Consider the following 16,595-nt stretch of genomic DNA (forward strand, 5'->3'; position numbering starts at 1 on the left):
TTCTCTATTCCAGGAAATGTGGTTCCTCTATTCAGAACTGGACCACAGTAGAGTGGCGCTACTTGGTAGTTTTGTGGACAAAACCCTATTTTACTAACACCAACTCCTCCAGAAATCCAACCCTTTCCCTGGGGGAAAGCGCTCCCTTTGGAACTCTGTCACCAGCAAAGCTCCTTAACAATTCCCAGAAAATAAAATTGAAATCTGAGTAATAAAAATGTCTAACCGTTTTCTTCCCTTTGTGCTTCATCCCATTACACTGGCTCACAGGGTGCTGCGTGCAGAGGCTTCGCACCCTCTGCTTCAGAGCGGAGTTCCTCGAGCGAAATGGCCACACGGACACCACAACTCTGTCGCGAGACACAATTCAAGATGGCGGCGGGCTGTATGCAGAGGGGCTGCGCCCCGCCCTGCAATCTGAAGCCCTGAACTGCGCAGCTGCGCAGCCCAGAGAGAACCCCGCCCCCTTCCCGCTGACGAGAGCCCTGCAAAGCCCCGCCCACAGCCTGACAGGGAGAGCGTGTGCTCTAGCGTGCCAGCCCACACCTCTCCATTCTCTAATCAAAGAATAAAGCTGTCTTTTGCTTCTGAACTGAACTCCGTCTCCTTCTATTGGAGCAAGTGACATCGGGCAAGAGGACCCTGGGCCCAACTGTAAAGGATCAGTAGCAAACTTATAGACATCTTTGACCACAAATTTCAGGACAGTGAATCATCAACCCATCTCAGACTTCTCACTCAAAATGTCATCAATTAATTTCATTACTTTTCCATTTCTGTAAAGCAAAATTTTGGCCTTCTCTGGTTACATTCTCTTTTTCTTCCTCTGGATGATTCTGACTTTTGTCCAGTAATATCAGAAGCTGTCACTGTAAAAAAAAAATAGCCATCAGGAAACAGATGGCAAACCAAAATTAGGCAATTTGAGGTGAGTTTAATAAAGGCCCATTTTCAAAGATCTGGGCAAGGTTTAGGGGGATAAATTGCAATGATGCAGTACCCTAGGATTATGAGACCAGGCAGTTACTCTTAGGTTTGAAAAAGTGAAAGGACAGGAGTAATAACAGAACTTGGAGAGTGCTACCTAAGAAGAACTGTAGCCTTCAGTAGAGGACAGAGACTACCCACTGGGGACTGGCAGGAACTTCCTCCCAGCCTCCAGACCTCTTGTTGGTTCCTCCCATTGACAAAATTCAAGCAGAAACCATTGGACAAAAAAAATACTGCTGACAGGGTCTACATAGGTCATTCTCCCACGACTCTGAATGGGAAAGAGAAGAGTGGAGAATGAATCCAGAGCATTAAATGTCGTCATTGGTTAATTGCAATCTGAGTCAATTAAGTACTGTTCAAAGACGTTCCCAGATCAAGCAAAATACTCAGGGTCACAGAAAAAAGAATTAGCCTGTTAAAGAAAAGGCATATAGCTTTCAGTTCATATTGCAAAAAGCAGTTAATATGTGTGATCAGATTCTCATTCCAGGTAAATCCCTGGGAGGATTTCTATAATTTTTTCAGGTTAAAAGTTAATCATGCCTATGTTCATAAATTTGTCAGATAGCATGACTAACAGGGCATAAGAATCTTTATTAAATAAACCTCATTCTTTGCATCTAAAACACAAACTCAGTGGGTTTCTGAACTGGAATGACAACTCCCTCTCTGTTCCTTTGCTCCTTCCAACCTTGCTCTGTCCCTGCACCCATTCCAGGTCACTGTTTAGCATACTAATGCCAAGCCTGCTTTTACCCAAAGTGCTTGTTTCGTATGCTGTCATATCTATACTGCCGGTTGGATCTCAGCCAGTGAAATTAAATGAAATGGTTTTCTGTCAGACTGAATACTAATTATGTCTTCATGCTGAAGCTAGGTCTGCATAATGACATCATTTACAAGTAGGCTAGAGGTTGAAGCTCAGATGGAGTCTGCTCTGATATTTATGGATGTAAGCAAAGTGGTTCTATGCTGTTTAGTCTACCTGTTTTGTGTGGGTTTCTTTGCTTGTCTGATAAATTGGGCTTTGAAAATCCAAGGTCTTCTCTGGGCAACACTGTGTATTAAGTAAATTTTTCATTGCCTAAGTCAGTTGCCAAGGCTTCAAACCCACAACTCAGTTCCCTAGGGAAGCCTCTGGGACACAATTTTTTTGTGTGTTGTCAAGAGCCTGAGATCCACTTTAGGTCACGCACAGACGCCTAGCATGATAAAATATCTGATTTTCTGAGGCAGCATGGTTTACATCTGTTGTTAATTCTCTAAACGTTCTCATTTTGTACACTGTCTGCACCTTGACCTCAGAAGCCTGTCAGAAATAATAATATAATTCACCCTTCAAATGATGCTTACGTGTCTTGCAGCATTTACTGTGTTCAATTAGTTAAATTACTCACAAATCCATGTTATGATAAAATGAGCAGAACCCCTCCAAGGCCCTCATTTTTCTTTCTGTTGGCATTTTAACAGTCTTTTTATAGGAGTAACTTTCCTCATGGGAATAAAAAGACAAGGAGCAGACTAATGTTAAGGGAAGCCCATTGGGAACAAAAGCTATGTCAGATGAAAATGTTTAGTATCTATTCAGTTCAATACATGAATAACAGAGTTCTTTCTAGTTAGTTGTAGGCATCATGCTAGGTATATGATGCGTAGGACTAACATATGCGAATCCTATGCTCCAACATCTCATAATTATATGGAATCAATGGAAAGAGAATCAGGCAGGTTGTTAAGAGAAGTCATTTTTAGGTCAATCTATATTAATAGAGGTGCGTGTTCTTGGCAAACCATTTAACTCGTGCAGCCATTAAACAATGGGATCATAACAGATGATCACAGGTTTACACAGGCTCTAAAATTATCTTCTCTTCTAGGCTATAATATGTTTGTATTGAAATAATTCTTTCAAACACTAAAAAATTTACTGTTATTATACCAACATAATTGCTTCCTATTGCTGTCAGAGAACAGCCATTATCTCTGAACAATTTTTGTTCATGACACGTTCTACAGATTTTTAGAGTGGCAGTAACAAGTTAGGAACTCAAGACACTGGTGATTTTTAACCTAAATATTTGGCCTACGATTTGAAAATACTTTTTCCCAGTGACTATTCTATACTGCTAAACCAACCCCCAAGTGTCCCTTCTATGGCCTGTTATCTATGTTTAACTGAAATGAAGTTTATGTTCCTTTCCACTTTATTATGTAGAATCAAGAAGTACAAACAAGCAAATGTCAACAAGGTTCAAGGCAGTGAAATATAAAGTCTGGGAACTCTGAGGTCAAATCTCCAGACTAGTGTCCAGGGCAACTAAGTGACAGTCTACCACTGACCCTTTTGTCAAAAATTTATTTTTTATATTTGCTTTTACCACCATAGCTACAAGGCATGACTCCAGCTGACCCTCCTGGAGTTGAAAAAGCTCTGGCCTTTTTAAGTTCATGTTCTGACCCACGTGGGGAAAATACCGTCTTCACTTGTATAGCTGTGTTAGATAGTAATCCACCATGAGAGGGACCATTAGGAGGTTTTAAATGATACCATGTACACTTGGTTTGGTATAGTAGATTTTTTCTTATACTTTAGATTTCTAAAACCTTTAGGTTTACTAGATTTCCTGAAAGAGGGCCCAAGATGCTGACCAGAGCTAATAAGCTCCCTAAACACTGTGCAAAGATTGTAAGTACAGTTATGTTTTATTCTGGTGTCCATGCCATAAAAGGAATTTTTTTAGAAATGAAAATATTTTCCTAAGAAAGCTGACCAGTAAATTAGGAGCCATAACAAATGGGCAATGGCTCATTGTCAAAAGCTATGTGAAAAACATGACTATCACCTCCAAATATTTCAAGATCCAACAAATAGATATAAAAGGGTCAGAGTAAGAAAAATTCTTCTGATACTTTGGGCTGTCTTGTGATGGCATGATAATTGCACCATAAATAATTTAAGGTGGTATTCAAGGATAAATAGAATATTGGAGAGTTACATGAATTAAGCATAGACAAGAATATATAGGAGACAGTACGTTCCTAGGGGCTCCATGAGCACATGTCAGAGTGTTGTAGAATGAACCTACATGTAAGAAGGTTGAACTTAATAATTCAGAGGAGTCACTGAATCTTAAGAGTTAAAAGACAGTTAACCTCTGGACCAAAAATCTTACCCAAATGCAGAAAATCTTTTTTTTGTAATTCTGACACAAGATAATTAATATTCGATTTTATCGTTTGGTGTTTCCCTTTCTGGTCAGTCTTCCTGGGGCAGTCTGTTCTTCTGAAGGATAACCAATTGTGATAAAGTTCTTTAAATTGAGCTAAAATCTACTTCTGATCATCTTTTCACTACTCTGAGCTTTACAGCCTCAGGAATGGCCCAGGTGAAACCTGTTCCTTTGGAACATCAGCCCTCTCAGTAAATGAAGACGGCTATTATGCTCCTGTGAATCTTCTCTCACACAAAGATTAAGAGCGTGGTCTTTGAAAGCAAATAGAGTTGGGTCTGAATCCTGAATTCAAAACACAGTAGCTTTGGCTTTTGGACAGATTACTTAAATGTTCTGAGTCTGTTTCCTCAGTTTTAAATGGGAAAAATAATATTGACCTAAACAGGTTATTGTGAACATTTTTTAAAAGGATATAAATTAAGAACAGTAAATAAGCCTAATCTTCATATATAATATATGTTCAATAAAGTTCCTCTCACATCCTCTTCATACCCAGATATCTGACATTTCCCTTCACTGGCCTATATTGTAGATTCCTTATTATCATATCATAAACCATTAGGCTCATTATAATTCTAAATTCTGGAGGATACCAAATCTTTTTATACATAAGATGTAGCCATCTGTATCAGTGGTTTTTGACCCTGTGTGATTCAACACCTCTTTTATAATAAGTATTTTGTAGTGCTCTCTTTACTATCCTTAAAAAACATTAATAGAAAAATTAATCTACCTACAAAAATCTTAAAAAATTAATATCCTAAGTGTAATATAAATAAGCCATTTTAAAGTGATATATAATAAAATAGTATGTATTTCAATATGCAAATACTTGCATGAGACTATAATGGCAGACATAACAGAAAAGAGATGACTGCATCTACACATACATCTCCATTAATGCCCCAGCCTCAAAGTTCAGCTGATACGGAAGTGAATAGTACAGCTACCGTGACACCATTTTCTGAAACTGTAAACAGCTCCTGGTAAAGTTTTGAGCAAAAACCAAAGACCTATCTTCCCTTTTACATATTATAGTTATATACCTGGAAAACTAATACTCTGCAAAAACACTTTAAGATTTTGTGCTACATGAAGTAGGTTTTAAGCTTAGGTGATTATAAACAATATTTATCTGTAATAATATCCTGCAGGACATTTGAAGGTCATAAATGATGTAGGACAATTCTTTGAAGGTTTCACCTTGACTGTGCATTGCAGGATGTCAGGCATCGCTGGCCAGTAATGCTCACCATACCAAAAGCACCAGGGCAATCAAAAATATATATACCCACAGAGTCCCAAAACACCTCCACTGAGAATCACTGTTTGAAGGGTTTCAGATTTATCTGTACTCCTACTCTTTAGCTGAGCCATTTTTTCAGGAGCAACTATGTTATCATTTTGGTGGACTATCTGGCAAGTTGTGGGTTTTGAACCAGTGCCACTTTTTTTCAGAAATGTCCACAATTTTACCCCTTAAAATAAGCCACATCTGTCATACTGAGGTAATTTACACAATACAACTAAATTTTGTATCTTACATTTATTCTTGTTAAATTTTATTTTCCTTGTCTCACTATACATTTTCAGTCTATCAGTCTGAATCACTGTTCTGACATATCATTTTATCTCTTCTTGGTTTTCATCACCTACGAATTAGATAAGCATTTCTCGTCTGTCTTTATCCAAGTTGCTACTAAAATGAGAAGTCAGACACAATGAAGGACAGCATTTTATGGAACTTGACTAGAAATTTCCCTCTGTGTTTACATAGCTCATTACATTTCAGCCTTTTATTAATAAGTATACAGCTAAAAAGGGTCCATGAGAGATGAGGTCAACAGCCTTGCTAAATCAAACATAACTGTCCACCGTATTTCTCTTCTGTGTGAAATTAGTAATGCTACCATCTACTTCTAATTTTAGGGCAAAATGCTCACTCAGTAAACCTATTTTTGCCTTTTAATGGTAATAATGCACCTTTCTAAGTTATTTCACTTGCCTAAGTTTTATAATAAATAAGAATTCTGACATAAGTATACACAGTTTTAAAACATTACTGTATTAGTCTAATTGCTTTAACAGCTAGACTCTGAAATCTCAGCTGTCTAATAGAATAGAAGTGCATTTCTTATTCAAAGTTCAGTCTGTGTTAGGCATGGAAGGATTCCACTTCACTAAGTGATTCAGGCAGCCAAACTAACATCGGTCATCTTCAATACATAGGTCCCAAGCTCCCCCTGAATATTGACCTAAATCCAATAAAGCAGAGGAAAAGAGAGCAGAAAGTCATGTAGAAAGTTTTTAATGGGTGAGGTCAGAAGATGGCATATATCACTTCTGTCTACATTTCACTAGCTGGAACTCACATGGTCACAACCAAGTTTAAGGAAGCCTGGAAAATATAATCTTGCTGTCTGCCTAGAAGAAAAGGAAATGGATTTTGGTAAACTAGTAACTATCTCTGCCAATATCATTCTTAGACCTGCACTAGAGGGGTTCCTGCTCTGAACCCCGATGCTTCAGGTGTCCCCATATTTTGAAATTTCTTCCTGAAAATATTCTAAGTCACTGTCCTGTGTCTGGGACTAGCCAGGGCCAGCAGTGTTCTCTGGGTGGTGCATCCAGAGCCTAGACCTGGTGCCATGTGAGAAGAATCAAACTCAACAATTTCTAAGAAGTCCCATTCCATCAACTGGGACCTGCCAAGGCTAACAGAGCTTCCCAAGTGTGGTGCCCTGCGTGCATACCAGGAGCAACATGAGCCTCAGTTCTTGCTTCTCCACTTCAGAGTATTCTTTGCTCCTCTAACTAGACTGTGGGGTTGAGCAGAATGGTGCTGACATATTGGTTTAGGACAACTTTTATCCAAGTCAGAATGCAGGACAAGCCCAGAGCTCTGGGCTACCAATGGTTCACTGTTGGCCCGGAATGGGTCCCATGGGTAAGTCCCTACATGGATTCTCACCCCTCTTTGTTGGACCTCTAGTTTGTATAGCATCAAGGGCAGCATGAATGGCCACAGCAGTATTTACTCTTGGAAATCCCACCATCAATACCCAGGGAGGTCACCTACCCTCTTCACAGTTTTTGCACCATGTTCCAGGCAATCCATCAGGAGTGGATTCCTCTGAAGGTGGAATTCCACCTAATTCCTCTGAAGGTGATGAGACCTTTACTCCACAATGCCATAGGGACCTTCTGTTTAATGTCTTCTGGCCTCCAGTCAATGTGGTGAGGTTGTGCTCTTCTGAGTCAGGCTTAAGCCATGCCGGATGAGGGATGAATATTCCCTGCACGAATGGAATCATTCTTCTTGCTTTGAACACTGAGTCCTTGCCTCTCTTCTCCACTGGTGGCAGTGTTTCGAAGGCAGGGGTATGGGCAACACTGAACAAGATCACATTCTAGGAATGTAGTCTCAAGTGTTTAAGACAAGATGTAGTTGGAGATGTGTTGTTTTATATTTCAAATCATAAATTTAATGTGACCAGAGAATGGATTATTGTTTACATTTTCCTTTATACTCTGGATAATATTGCCTTTATGTTTATCATCAATGAAGCATAGTAACAACTTTTGAGTCATTAGGAACCAATATTCATGGGCTGTACAATGGAAGATGCAGTACCATGGGTAATGATGCAAACAGCATTAAATACCTGGTCTTAGGGAACTGCAGAAGCAAGAAGAGCCAAATCGTTTCCACACAAACAGAATTCTAAAAGTCCTGGCATTGTGAATATTGACAGCATTAGTACCTTTTTCTCTCAGCGGGAGATGTGAAATTAGTCAGGAATGATGCAGTTGACAATGGATTGCATTGGTCCATAGATCAATTTGAGGAGCATTTTCATCTAAACAGTTTTAATTCTTTAGATCCATGACCAAGGGATTTTTTTCTGTTTATGTAGATCTTCTACAATTTCTTTTCAATGATGTTTTGTAGTTTTCAGTGCATGCTTTGTGTTAAATTCATTCCTTAAGTATTTTGGGTTTTGATGCTCTTTAAATGAAATTATTTTCTAATTTGATTGTTCATTGCTAGTGTACTGAAATACAACTGATATTTGTGTATTGATTTTGTGTCCTGCACCCTTGCTGGACTTGCTTATTATATGTTTAGTATATGATGGTACTTGTTTCCAATGTTCAGCAGGCAGTTTATAACTCTGACTTAGTCTGCCTTACTTCCTACTGTACAGAGCCTCAGGGTCAGCCAGAGGTCAGAGCTTGGAGCCTTCTCAGGTCTTTCCTGGGCATGTGCAATAGCTTTGTATGCACTCTCAGCTCTGTACATGGATGGGGCCTTCTAGATTTCCAGGAATATATTAGGGCTTCTCAAAGTTCTTCAGGTTATCTTATTTCACAGTTTTTCTCTTTTGTTTTTTGGTAAGCAGTTGCAATGTTAAACATTTGTTGATTTTTTTTTCTTCCTATAAAATGCCCTGTGGGCAGCTAACATAGAGAGAGCTCCACTGGTCAAATAAAGACATAATCTGAGAATAGTGCTTTTCCAAAAGGGTAAAATAGTGGCAAATTTGGGGGAAAGGGGTTTTTGGGTGCTCCAAATTCATTCTTTCTCCTCCTGTGGGTGCTAGGCTGTTGGTTTTCAAAACTACCATAGTGGTTTTCAAGGCTACCATGGAGCTGAGGAGAAAGGGATGTGATTAAGGCAAGCTAAAAAGCCACAAGACACCGGGTTCTTACCAAGATTCCACTGCTTATCTTAAGTAAAAACATTCCTCAAATTGTTGCAAGTCTTTAACTTCCAGAGTTCTGAAACTATTGATTTTGAGAATTTTTGTCAGTGTTCTTGTTCTTATATGGAGGAGCAGATTTTCAGAAACATATTCTGCCATTCTGGAAGTAAGAGTGCTTAGACAGAACTCAGACATACACAGAAATCCATACTATGTGAAATCATTTATGTAATGTTCAAATTCAGGCATAATTAATTATGGTATTAGAAGTCAGGACAATGATTATCCTTTAGGGGGAACACCAGGAAGACAGCACAAGGAGGGCTTCACTGCTGCTTCTTATCTTCAGTAATCTGGATGCTGGTGGCTCAGTTATGTTCAATCACAATATTCATTATGTGTATAAGTATGATTTGGGCATTTTCTGCTTGTTTGTTACACTTCAATAAAACCATAAGCATGATCAAGAGGTTGGGGATATGTTTTTTTTTTCCTTTTTTTATTGAGTAATAGCCATTTTACAATGTTGTGTCAAATTCTAGTGTAGAGCACAATTTTTCAGTTATACATGAACATATATATATTCATTGTCACATTTTTTTTCACTATGAGCTACCACAAGATCTTGTATATATTTCCCTGTGCTATACATATAATCTTGTTTATCTATTCTGCATTTTAAAATCCCAGGCTGTCCCCTCCTATGCCCCACCCTCTTGGCAACCACACGTTTGTATTCTACGTCTATGAGTCTGTTTCTGTTTTGTATTTAGGTTTTGGGGTTTTTTTTTTAGATTCCTCATATAAGCAATCTCATATGGTATTTTTCTTTCTCTTTCTGGCTTACTTCACTTAGAATGACATTCTCCAGGAACATCCATGTTGCTGCAAATGGCGTTATGTTGTCGGTTTTTGTGGCTGAATAGTATTCCATCGTGTAAATATACCACCTCTTCTTTATTCAGTCATCTGTTGATGGACATTTAGGCTGTCTCCATGTCTTGGCTGTTGTAAATAGTGCTGCTATGAACATTGGGGTGCAGGTGTCATCCTCAAGTAGGGTTCTGGGTATACGCCCAGGAGTGGGATTCCTGGGTCATATGGGATGTCTATTCCTAGTCTTTTGAGGAATCTCCATACTGTTTTCCACAGTGGCTTTCCTTGCTTCCCTCTCCCACTCTTAATGATTTAGATGTCTTCTTTTACAATTTTGTGTTTATTCTTTTTGTAATTCATGGCAGTTATCTCCTTTCCAGTTATGAGTTTCTCATTTGTGTAGCATCCTGCTTTTTTTCTATGTAGAGTAGACCTGTCAGTATTTCTTTTAACATGGGTTTAGTGTTGCTAAACTCTTTCAATTTTTGCTTGTCTGTGAAGTTCTTTATCTCTCCTTCTGAAGGATAGTCTTGCTGGATAGAGTATCCTAGGCTGCATCTTTTTTTCATTCAGGACTTCGAATATATCTTGCCACTCCCTTCTGGCCTTAGTGTTTGTGTCGAGAAATCAGCTGAGAGCCTTATGGGGGTTCCCTTATAACTCACTCTTTGTTTTTCTCTTGCTGCCCTTAGGATTATTTCTTTATCCTTGACTCTGGCCATCTTGATTATGATATGTCTTGGTGTAGGTCTGTTTGGGTTCTTCCTGCTTGGGATCCTCTGAGCCTCCTGTACTTGAATATCTGATTCCTTTAGGTTTGGGAAGTTTTCAGTTATGATTTCTTCAAATACCTTTTCAATCCCCTTTGTTCTTTCTTCCCCTTCTGGAACCCCTAATATGCATAGATTGGCACACTTTATATTATCCCATAGGTCCCTTATATTGTTTTCATTGTTTTTTATTTGTTCTTCTCTCAGCTGTTCTGATCGCGTGCTTTCTGTTGTCCTGTCTTCTAGGTCACTTATTCGTTCCTCTGCATTATCTAGCCTGCTTTGTACAGCCTTTAGGTCAGCTCTCATCTCAGCAAATGAGTTTACTAATTCTAGTTGGTGCTTCTTTATAGCTTTTATTTCATTTTTGACATATTTTATATCTATAAACACTATTTCTTTTAGTTCCTTCAGTACTTTGATCACTACTTTTTGAAATCTTGATCTAATAGGCCATCCGTGTCTATTTCCTTGATCGTGCTTTCAGGGGATTTCTCTTGATCTTTTAATTGGGAGTGGTTCCTCTGCTTCTTCATATTGCTCATATCTCTCTGCCACTGTGGCTTAAGGAGTATCAGTCATCTAGCTCTACGGGAGACGGTGTGCTCTTAATGATTTTATCAAGAGGTCTTTGTGTCTTTGCCCTGTTTTGCGAACTCAGCTTGCTGTTTCCAGAGGCCCTCTGTTGGCACCCTCGTCTGTGCTGCTCCCAGTGGCTGTCAGCTAGCCGATCGCGCCCCCTCCCAACACTGGGTCAGGTGCTGAGCTCTTATGCTGTGCTCAGGTGAGGCAGGTGGGCAGATCGCACCCCGTCTCAGCACCGTGGTCAGGTGCTGCGTTCCTGCCAGGAAGGCAGGTGACCGCCCACCCTCTCCTGGGGTCAGTCACTCCACTGCTCTGCGCAGCTGCCCACTCCGCCTTGGGTCAGCGCTCCAAAGGCAGGCTTGGGAAAGACTGTGGAATGGCCCCGCCCCTGCTCTGTACCAAATCTCAGCTCCTTGTTTGTCTTGGTGGCGCATGTTCTCTGAGGTGCCAGGGCAGAAAGATCCTATCTGCCTCAGGCTGTAAACAAGTCTCAGTCCTGCCTAGGAGGTTGCAGAGACCCTGGGTGTGGATTCAGTTCTTGGCCCCGCCCCTGCCCAGGTGCTGCGCACAGGAGGATATGGTGGCTGTGGCTGAGCCCCACCTCTCTTCTCATGAGAAGCACCAGTAATGGCGGTGCAGGTCTGAGGAGACAAAGGCTACAGTGCTCCTCCCCCCAGGGCACAACAGCCGTGTTGCTTTGCCTTCTTCGCAATTTATGGGGGAATATGGAACAACGAGGTTGTTCTGCTCTTTATCCCCTCCCAGCCATGGCACGCAACACCCTGCAGTCCCCCAGGGCTGCCTCAGTGCAGCCGCCCCAGTCCTCCACCTGGCTTGAGCAGCCTGTCCTGGCCCCAGCTGCCAGCTTGCATCTCGGGCTGGGTGTCACGGGGACCCTTTGTGTCCATTTAACTCAGTTCTGTTGGTCAAGGGGTGCTTGGGGCTGATCTGAGCCTCGGAGGCTCCCCCTCCATCCGCTGGCCTCTCCATTGGAGAGGGGAGACCCAGCAAACAAGTGCCAGTCTTCCTTTGCCGCTCCCTCCCCGCAGGATCGGTCCCACACTGTTTTGCATTTTCTTCTTTCTTTTTTCCTTTTCTCCTACCAGATTTTTGGCGTCTTTGTCTTTCGAAGAGGGCGATGTTCTGTCGGAGTTCCGCAGGTGCTCTGGTTGGCTGAGTAGGTCTGTAGATGTGAGTTTTGGTGTATTTGTGGGAGAGGGTGAGCTACCAGTGTCCTTCTACTCTGCCATCTTGTTTCTCTCTTGGGAATATGTTTTATATTGGTGGGATAGGCAAAAGTCCTGTAGATAGTTTCAGGGATATTTGAAAAGTTCTAGTGCTGAAGTTGTTAGGGGGTTCATGTGTGTTCTTTTCTTCCATGTGCATCCAATATTACATAATAAAATTTATTTAAATACTGTCAGCATTGTCCAGTATTCTTTAATGGACTTCAAGGTTTAGAGACTGCATAGTTTTCCATCCTTTATTTGGATATTTAGAGTATTTCCAGTATTTTATTTTATGATGGTACAATATGCAGGCATATAAATAAATCTTTGAGTATACATCAAGTGGTTCCCTTAGGACATATTCCAAAAGTAGAATTAAGGGGTCAAATATATAAACATTTCAAATACTCTTAGTACATAAAACCAGATTGCTGGGAACATTTTACAGATTAACTCTCCACTCTCCTCAGAAACACATGCGAGATTTCATTTTTCTGCCTTCTATTAAACATTGGGATGAATATATACACAAAAACATATGAATATGCTTATATACTAATATTTATACATCTATTAAATATAATTTTATTGCAAGTTTGCAGTGTGTTAAAGGAAGTACGTTACTTCATTTTATTGCGTATTTCTATGAGTGGCAGTCAGGTTGAATATTTTTCCCTATGTTTATTTTATTGACTTTTTAAATTTCTGACCCTTATTTATTATTTTTATTTATATTTCAGTGTTTCTATTATTCTTATTGATCTGTAAGACCAATGAACATTTCTAATTCTGTTCTCTAAAGTCTATGATCCATATTTGATTAAGCCTGGTATATAATTTTATTTGATATTTTAACCTCAAATATTGTTTGAGCACATTTGCTAGGGTTTCAGCTACTTCCATTTCACCAAGCATCTTTTCAATGATGCTCAGAATGATGCACAGGATAGTTTTTCTCATGACTTTCTTTCCTTTCTTAAAATAAAATTTTCAGCCCCAATACCATCAAAGGTAATGGAGCTCTCACAGAGTTCTATATGTTGTGACCCTCTCTGGGTTCTTAAAACTGCCTTTGAAGAAGATGCCAAGGGATTAAAACAGAACTTTACATGCTCCTGCAGCCCTCCCCACTTCTCCAACAGTTATAGTGTCAACATTCGAATCCACCTCAGAGATCATCAGAAATAATCTGTCTCATCAAGCCCTTTGTCCATATTTATATTGGTCACCATAGAAAATATAGGCTCCCCAGGTTCCCTCTCATCACATGATTGTCTTGCCTAGATGGTTTATTAAGTCCCTGAATTGACTCAATCCCATATTCCACCCAAAATCCCAAACTGAGCCACTGTGCCCTCAGGACCAACTGAAAAATCTCATGTGTCCTCATCCTCTTCTGTGAATATTCCCAGACATGGCTGCCCCTGGGGATACTTCTCTCCATGCAGTTCATTCAGGGGTTGCATATTGATCATTGTTCTTCATTTCCCCATAAAACCCATTCCTTCTTATGGGTCTCTACAGAAAATAATCACCTCTGTCTTTGAAGATTATAGCACATGGATTACCAAACCTATCCACACCCTTCCCCCAAAACTTCTCCCTAAAAATTGATACTTTTAATATCCAGAGAGATGATCTTTCCAATACCTCAGCCCCTCAGTTAATTGAGCACCTCTCCTACAATGACCTTTGCCTCCAACTAGCCCTCACCACCTGCTCTCCTGGATGAACTCCTTTGAAAGTTGGCATGACCACTTACAGCATACTGCCTATTATCTAAAGATCAAGCATCACCTTTCCCATCCCCACCTCCCATCATTTCAACTCACTCTCCTTGGCTATCTCCTTCACCCTGCTGTTATTGGCCTTTCTTTCCCAGGTAAATTTCAGTTCTGTGACCACAGTTACATCCTGCATTCACTTTCAACTCTTATCTTCCTCTCTCTCCCCTGACTGTATCTGGAAAATCCTCAATCTTGGTTATAATCAACTCTTCATCCCTGACTTCCCCCCTCCAAGCCTCTGAGTGGCTGAAGTCAGCCAGAAATAACACAATCAGTCTCACTTTAAATTCCTGATCACTAATACCAAGAGGGCTTAAGAAGACACCCCGCAACTCTGCAATATTTCCCAAGGCCATGCAGTTTTTCACTTCCCTGGGTAACTGTTTTATACTTGTCCTTTTTGTCCTCAAGCCTTTAATTTCTTATAACAAACTCCCTCATAATTAATAAAGTTATTTTTATTTCACAGAGAATATAAAAACAATCAGAAAGTAGTATCTTCAACATCTTCCAACCTCTATCTTTTGCAGAAATTGATAGAATGAGGCTAAAATTCATATAGAAATTCAAGAGACCCAAAACAGTCCAAACAACCCTGAAAAGAAAATAACAATGTTGACAGTTCACATTTCCTAATTCCAAAACTAACTAGAAAGCTGTATTAATCAAGAGAGTGTGGTACTGGCATAAAAATATACATACACCTCGAAGAACTTGCATTGAGAATTCAGAAATAAATTACATTTACAGCCAATTGAATTTGACAAGCATGTTAAGAAAACTGTTGAGAAAAGAACTGACTTCAATAAATTATACTGGGACAACTGTACATCTACATATAAAAGAAGGACTTTGGACCCCTACCTCACACCATACTCAAAAAATAACTAAAAATGGACAATAGACTTACATATAAGAATCAAGTCTATAAAATTCACAGAAAAAATATAAAATTAAATTTTTGTGTCCTTGAGTTTGACAATTTCACAAAGCTAAAAACAACAACAACAACAACAACAACAACAACAACAGGCTCCCTACTGGTCCTTCCCATATTCTCTTCTTCATAAAAAAATAACACATATTATCATCATCATCACCAATTTGTCTCATCTCAACTCAGAATGCATCTTTCCCTAAATCTCCAATGCTGAGAATTATCTCTCTGAATGACTATGCTCCTACCTCCACAACTCCATATGCTGTTTTAAATTTTCAGTTTAGCCCCATGATGATTCCTAGTTCTTAATGTTTTCTAATACTTAAAATGTTATGTTTATGTCTATATCAAGACTATGTTTCAGGTTGCTATATCAAATCTTCTTCCTAGAGGTCAAGAAATTCCCTTTGTTTTGGTACCCTATATGTTTAATTTTCAACTATCATTTCAGCCAAAATAAGCATTTCATATTATCCAGCTCTTAATCCAAATCTCCAAAGCAATGAAGAAAATATGTATATAAAGTAACCAATTGGCTGCTTTACAAATTCATGCTATCTTCTGCTTCAGATGTAACTATAAATTTCCCACCTAGTTTTTCTTAGTTGAATCTGTTTTCTTACAGAGTTGCTCCCTTATAAATGAAACATCTGCCTCTTCACATCATTGGTTGATTTCATCTTCTTTGATGAAAGATGAACCCATTCCATGAAAACTCCACCAGCTTACCCTCCATCAAGTTCAAGGTGTTCCTATACCTGCCCATTATATGACCATCTTGTCTTATCTCAGAAGATCCAGTTATTCTTGTTAGTTTTCAAATTAAATCCTTCAAACTTTGTAGTTGACCCTACTCTATGTCATTTTCTACAGGAACTGCCTCATTGGTCTTTACATACCTTCAATTTGTTCTCACCAGTTGTTCTCCCTCATAAATGTTCAAACATTCTCTATAAAAATAAAACTGTCCCTATAAAAAATAAAAATGCTGCTGTCCTCATTCCATTGTCTTGTCTATCAAACTAAAAACAACTAAAATATTGATTACACTCTGCTTCTGATTCTCCTTCTAGTTATTCCTCAACTTATGATCAACTATTTTCAATCAAAGTATTAAAAAAAATTTCCCTTCTAATTGTCACTGACTTCAACCCAGTGACCACTTCATATTAGTTTTCATTTTCTGCAGCAGCACCACCACTGAACAGTTACTGTTTGTGGAAACAGTGATATCACTCCCTTGCTATAAACTCAGTTGATGGACTTCCCACATTTTTGACAATTCCTCACTTTTATTTTCTGTCTCTCTTCCCTCAATTTTTCTATATTTCAGTCCTTAATACAATTTCCTTCTACAGCTTCAATGTTTAATTCCATGGATGACTCCTGGGCCTTTATCTCTACCTTCCTGATCTTGACATCTTTCCAGCTGCATTCGGAAGACCTCCCCAAAATTGTACCTTAACATCAAACTCA

The 16,595-nt window shown here is 39.3% G+C and overlaps 1 protein-coding gene across 6 annotated transcripts in view; it reads right to left on the reverse strand.

The window, feature by feature from the left end:
- CHRM2 (cholinergic receptor muscarinic 2) overlaps positions 1 to 16,595 on the reverse strand; it is a 456,984-nt gene that overhangs the window by 309,440 nt on the left and 130,949 nt on the right. Inside the window, exon 1 of one of the 6 annotated variants that reach the window (XM_072964383.1) lies at positions 227 to 379. The exons of the other annotated variants lie outside the window; for them this stretch is intronic. The gene's annotated coding sequence lies outside the window, so the exon portion shown is untranslated. Of the gene's footprint in view, positions 1 to 226; positions 380 to 16,595 lie in introns of those variants that run through there. 6 annotated transcript variants of the gene reach the window in all.

This window comes from Vicugna pacos, chromosome 7 (genome assembly GCF_048564905.1).
Source record: "Vicugna pacos chromosome 7, VicPac4, whole genome shotgun sequence".
Classification (NCBI taxonomy): Eukaryota; Metazoa; Chordata; class Mammalia; order Artiodactyla; family Camelidae; genus Vicugna; species Vicugna pacos.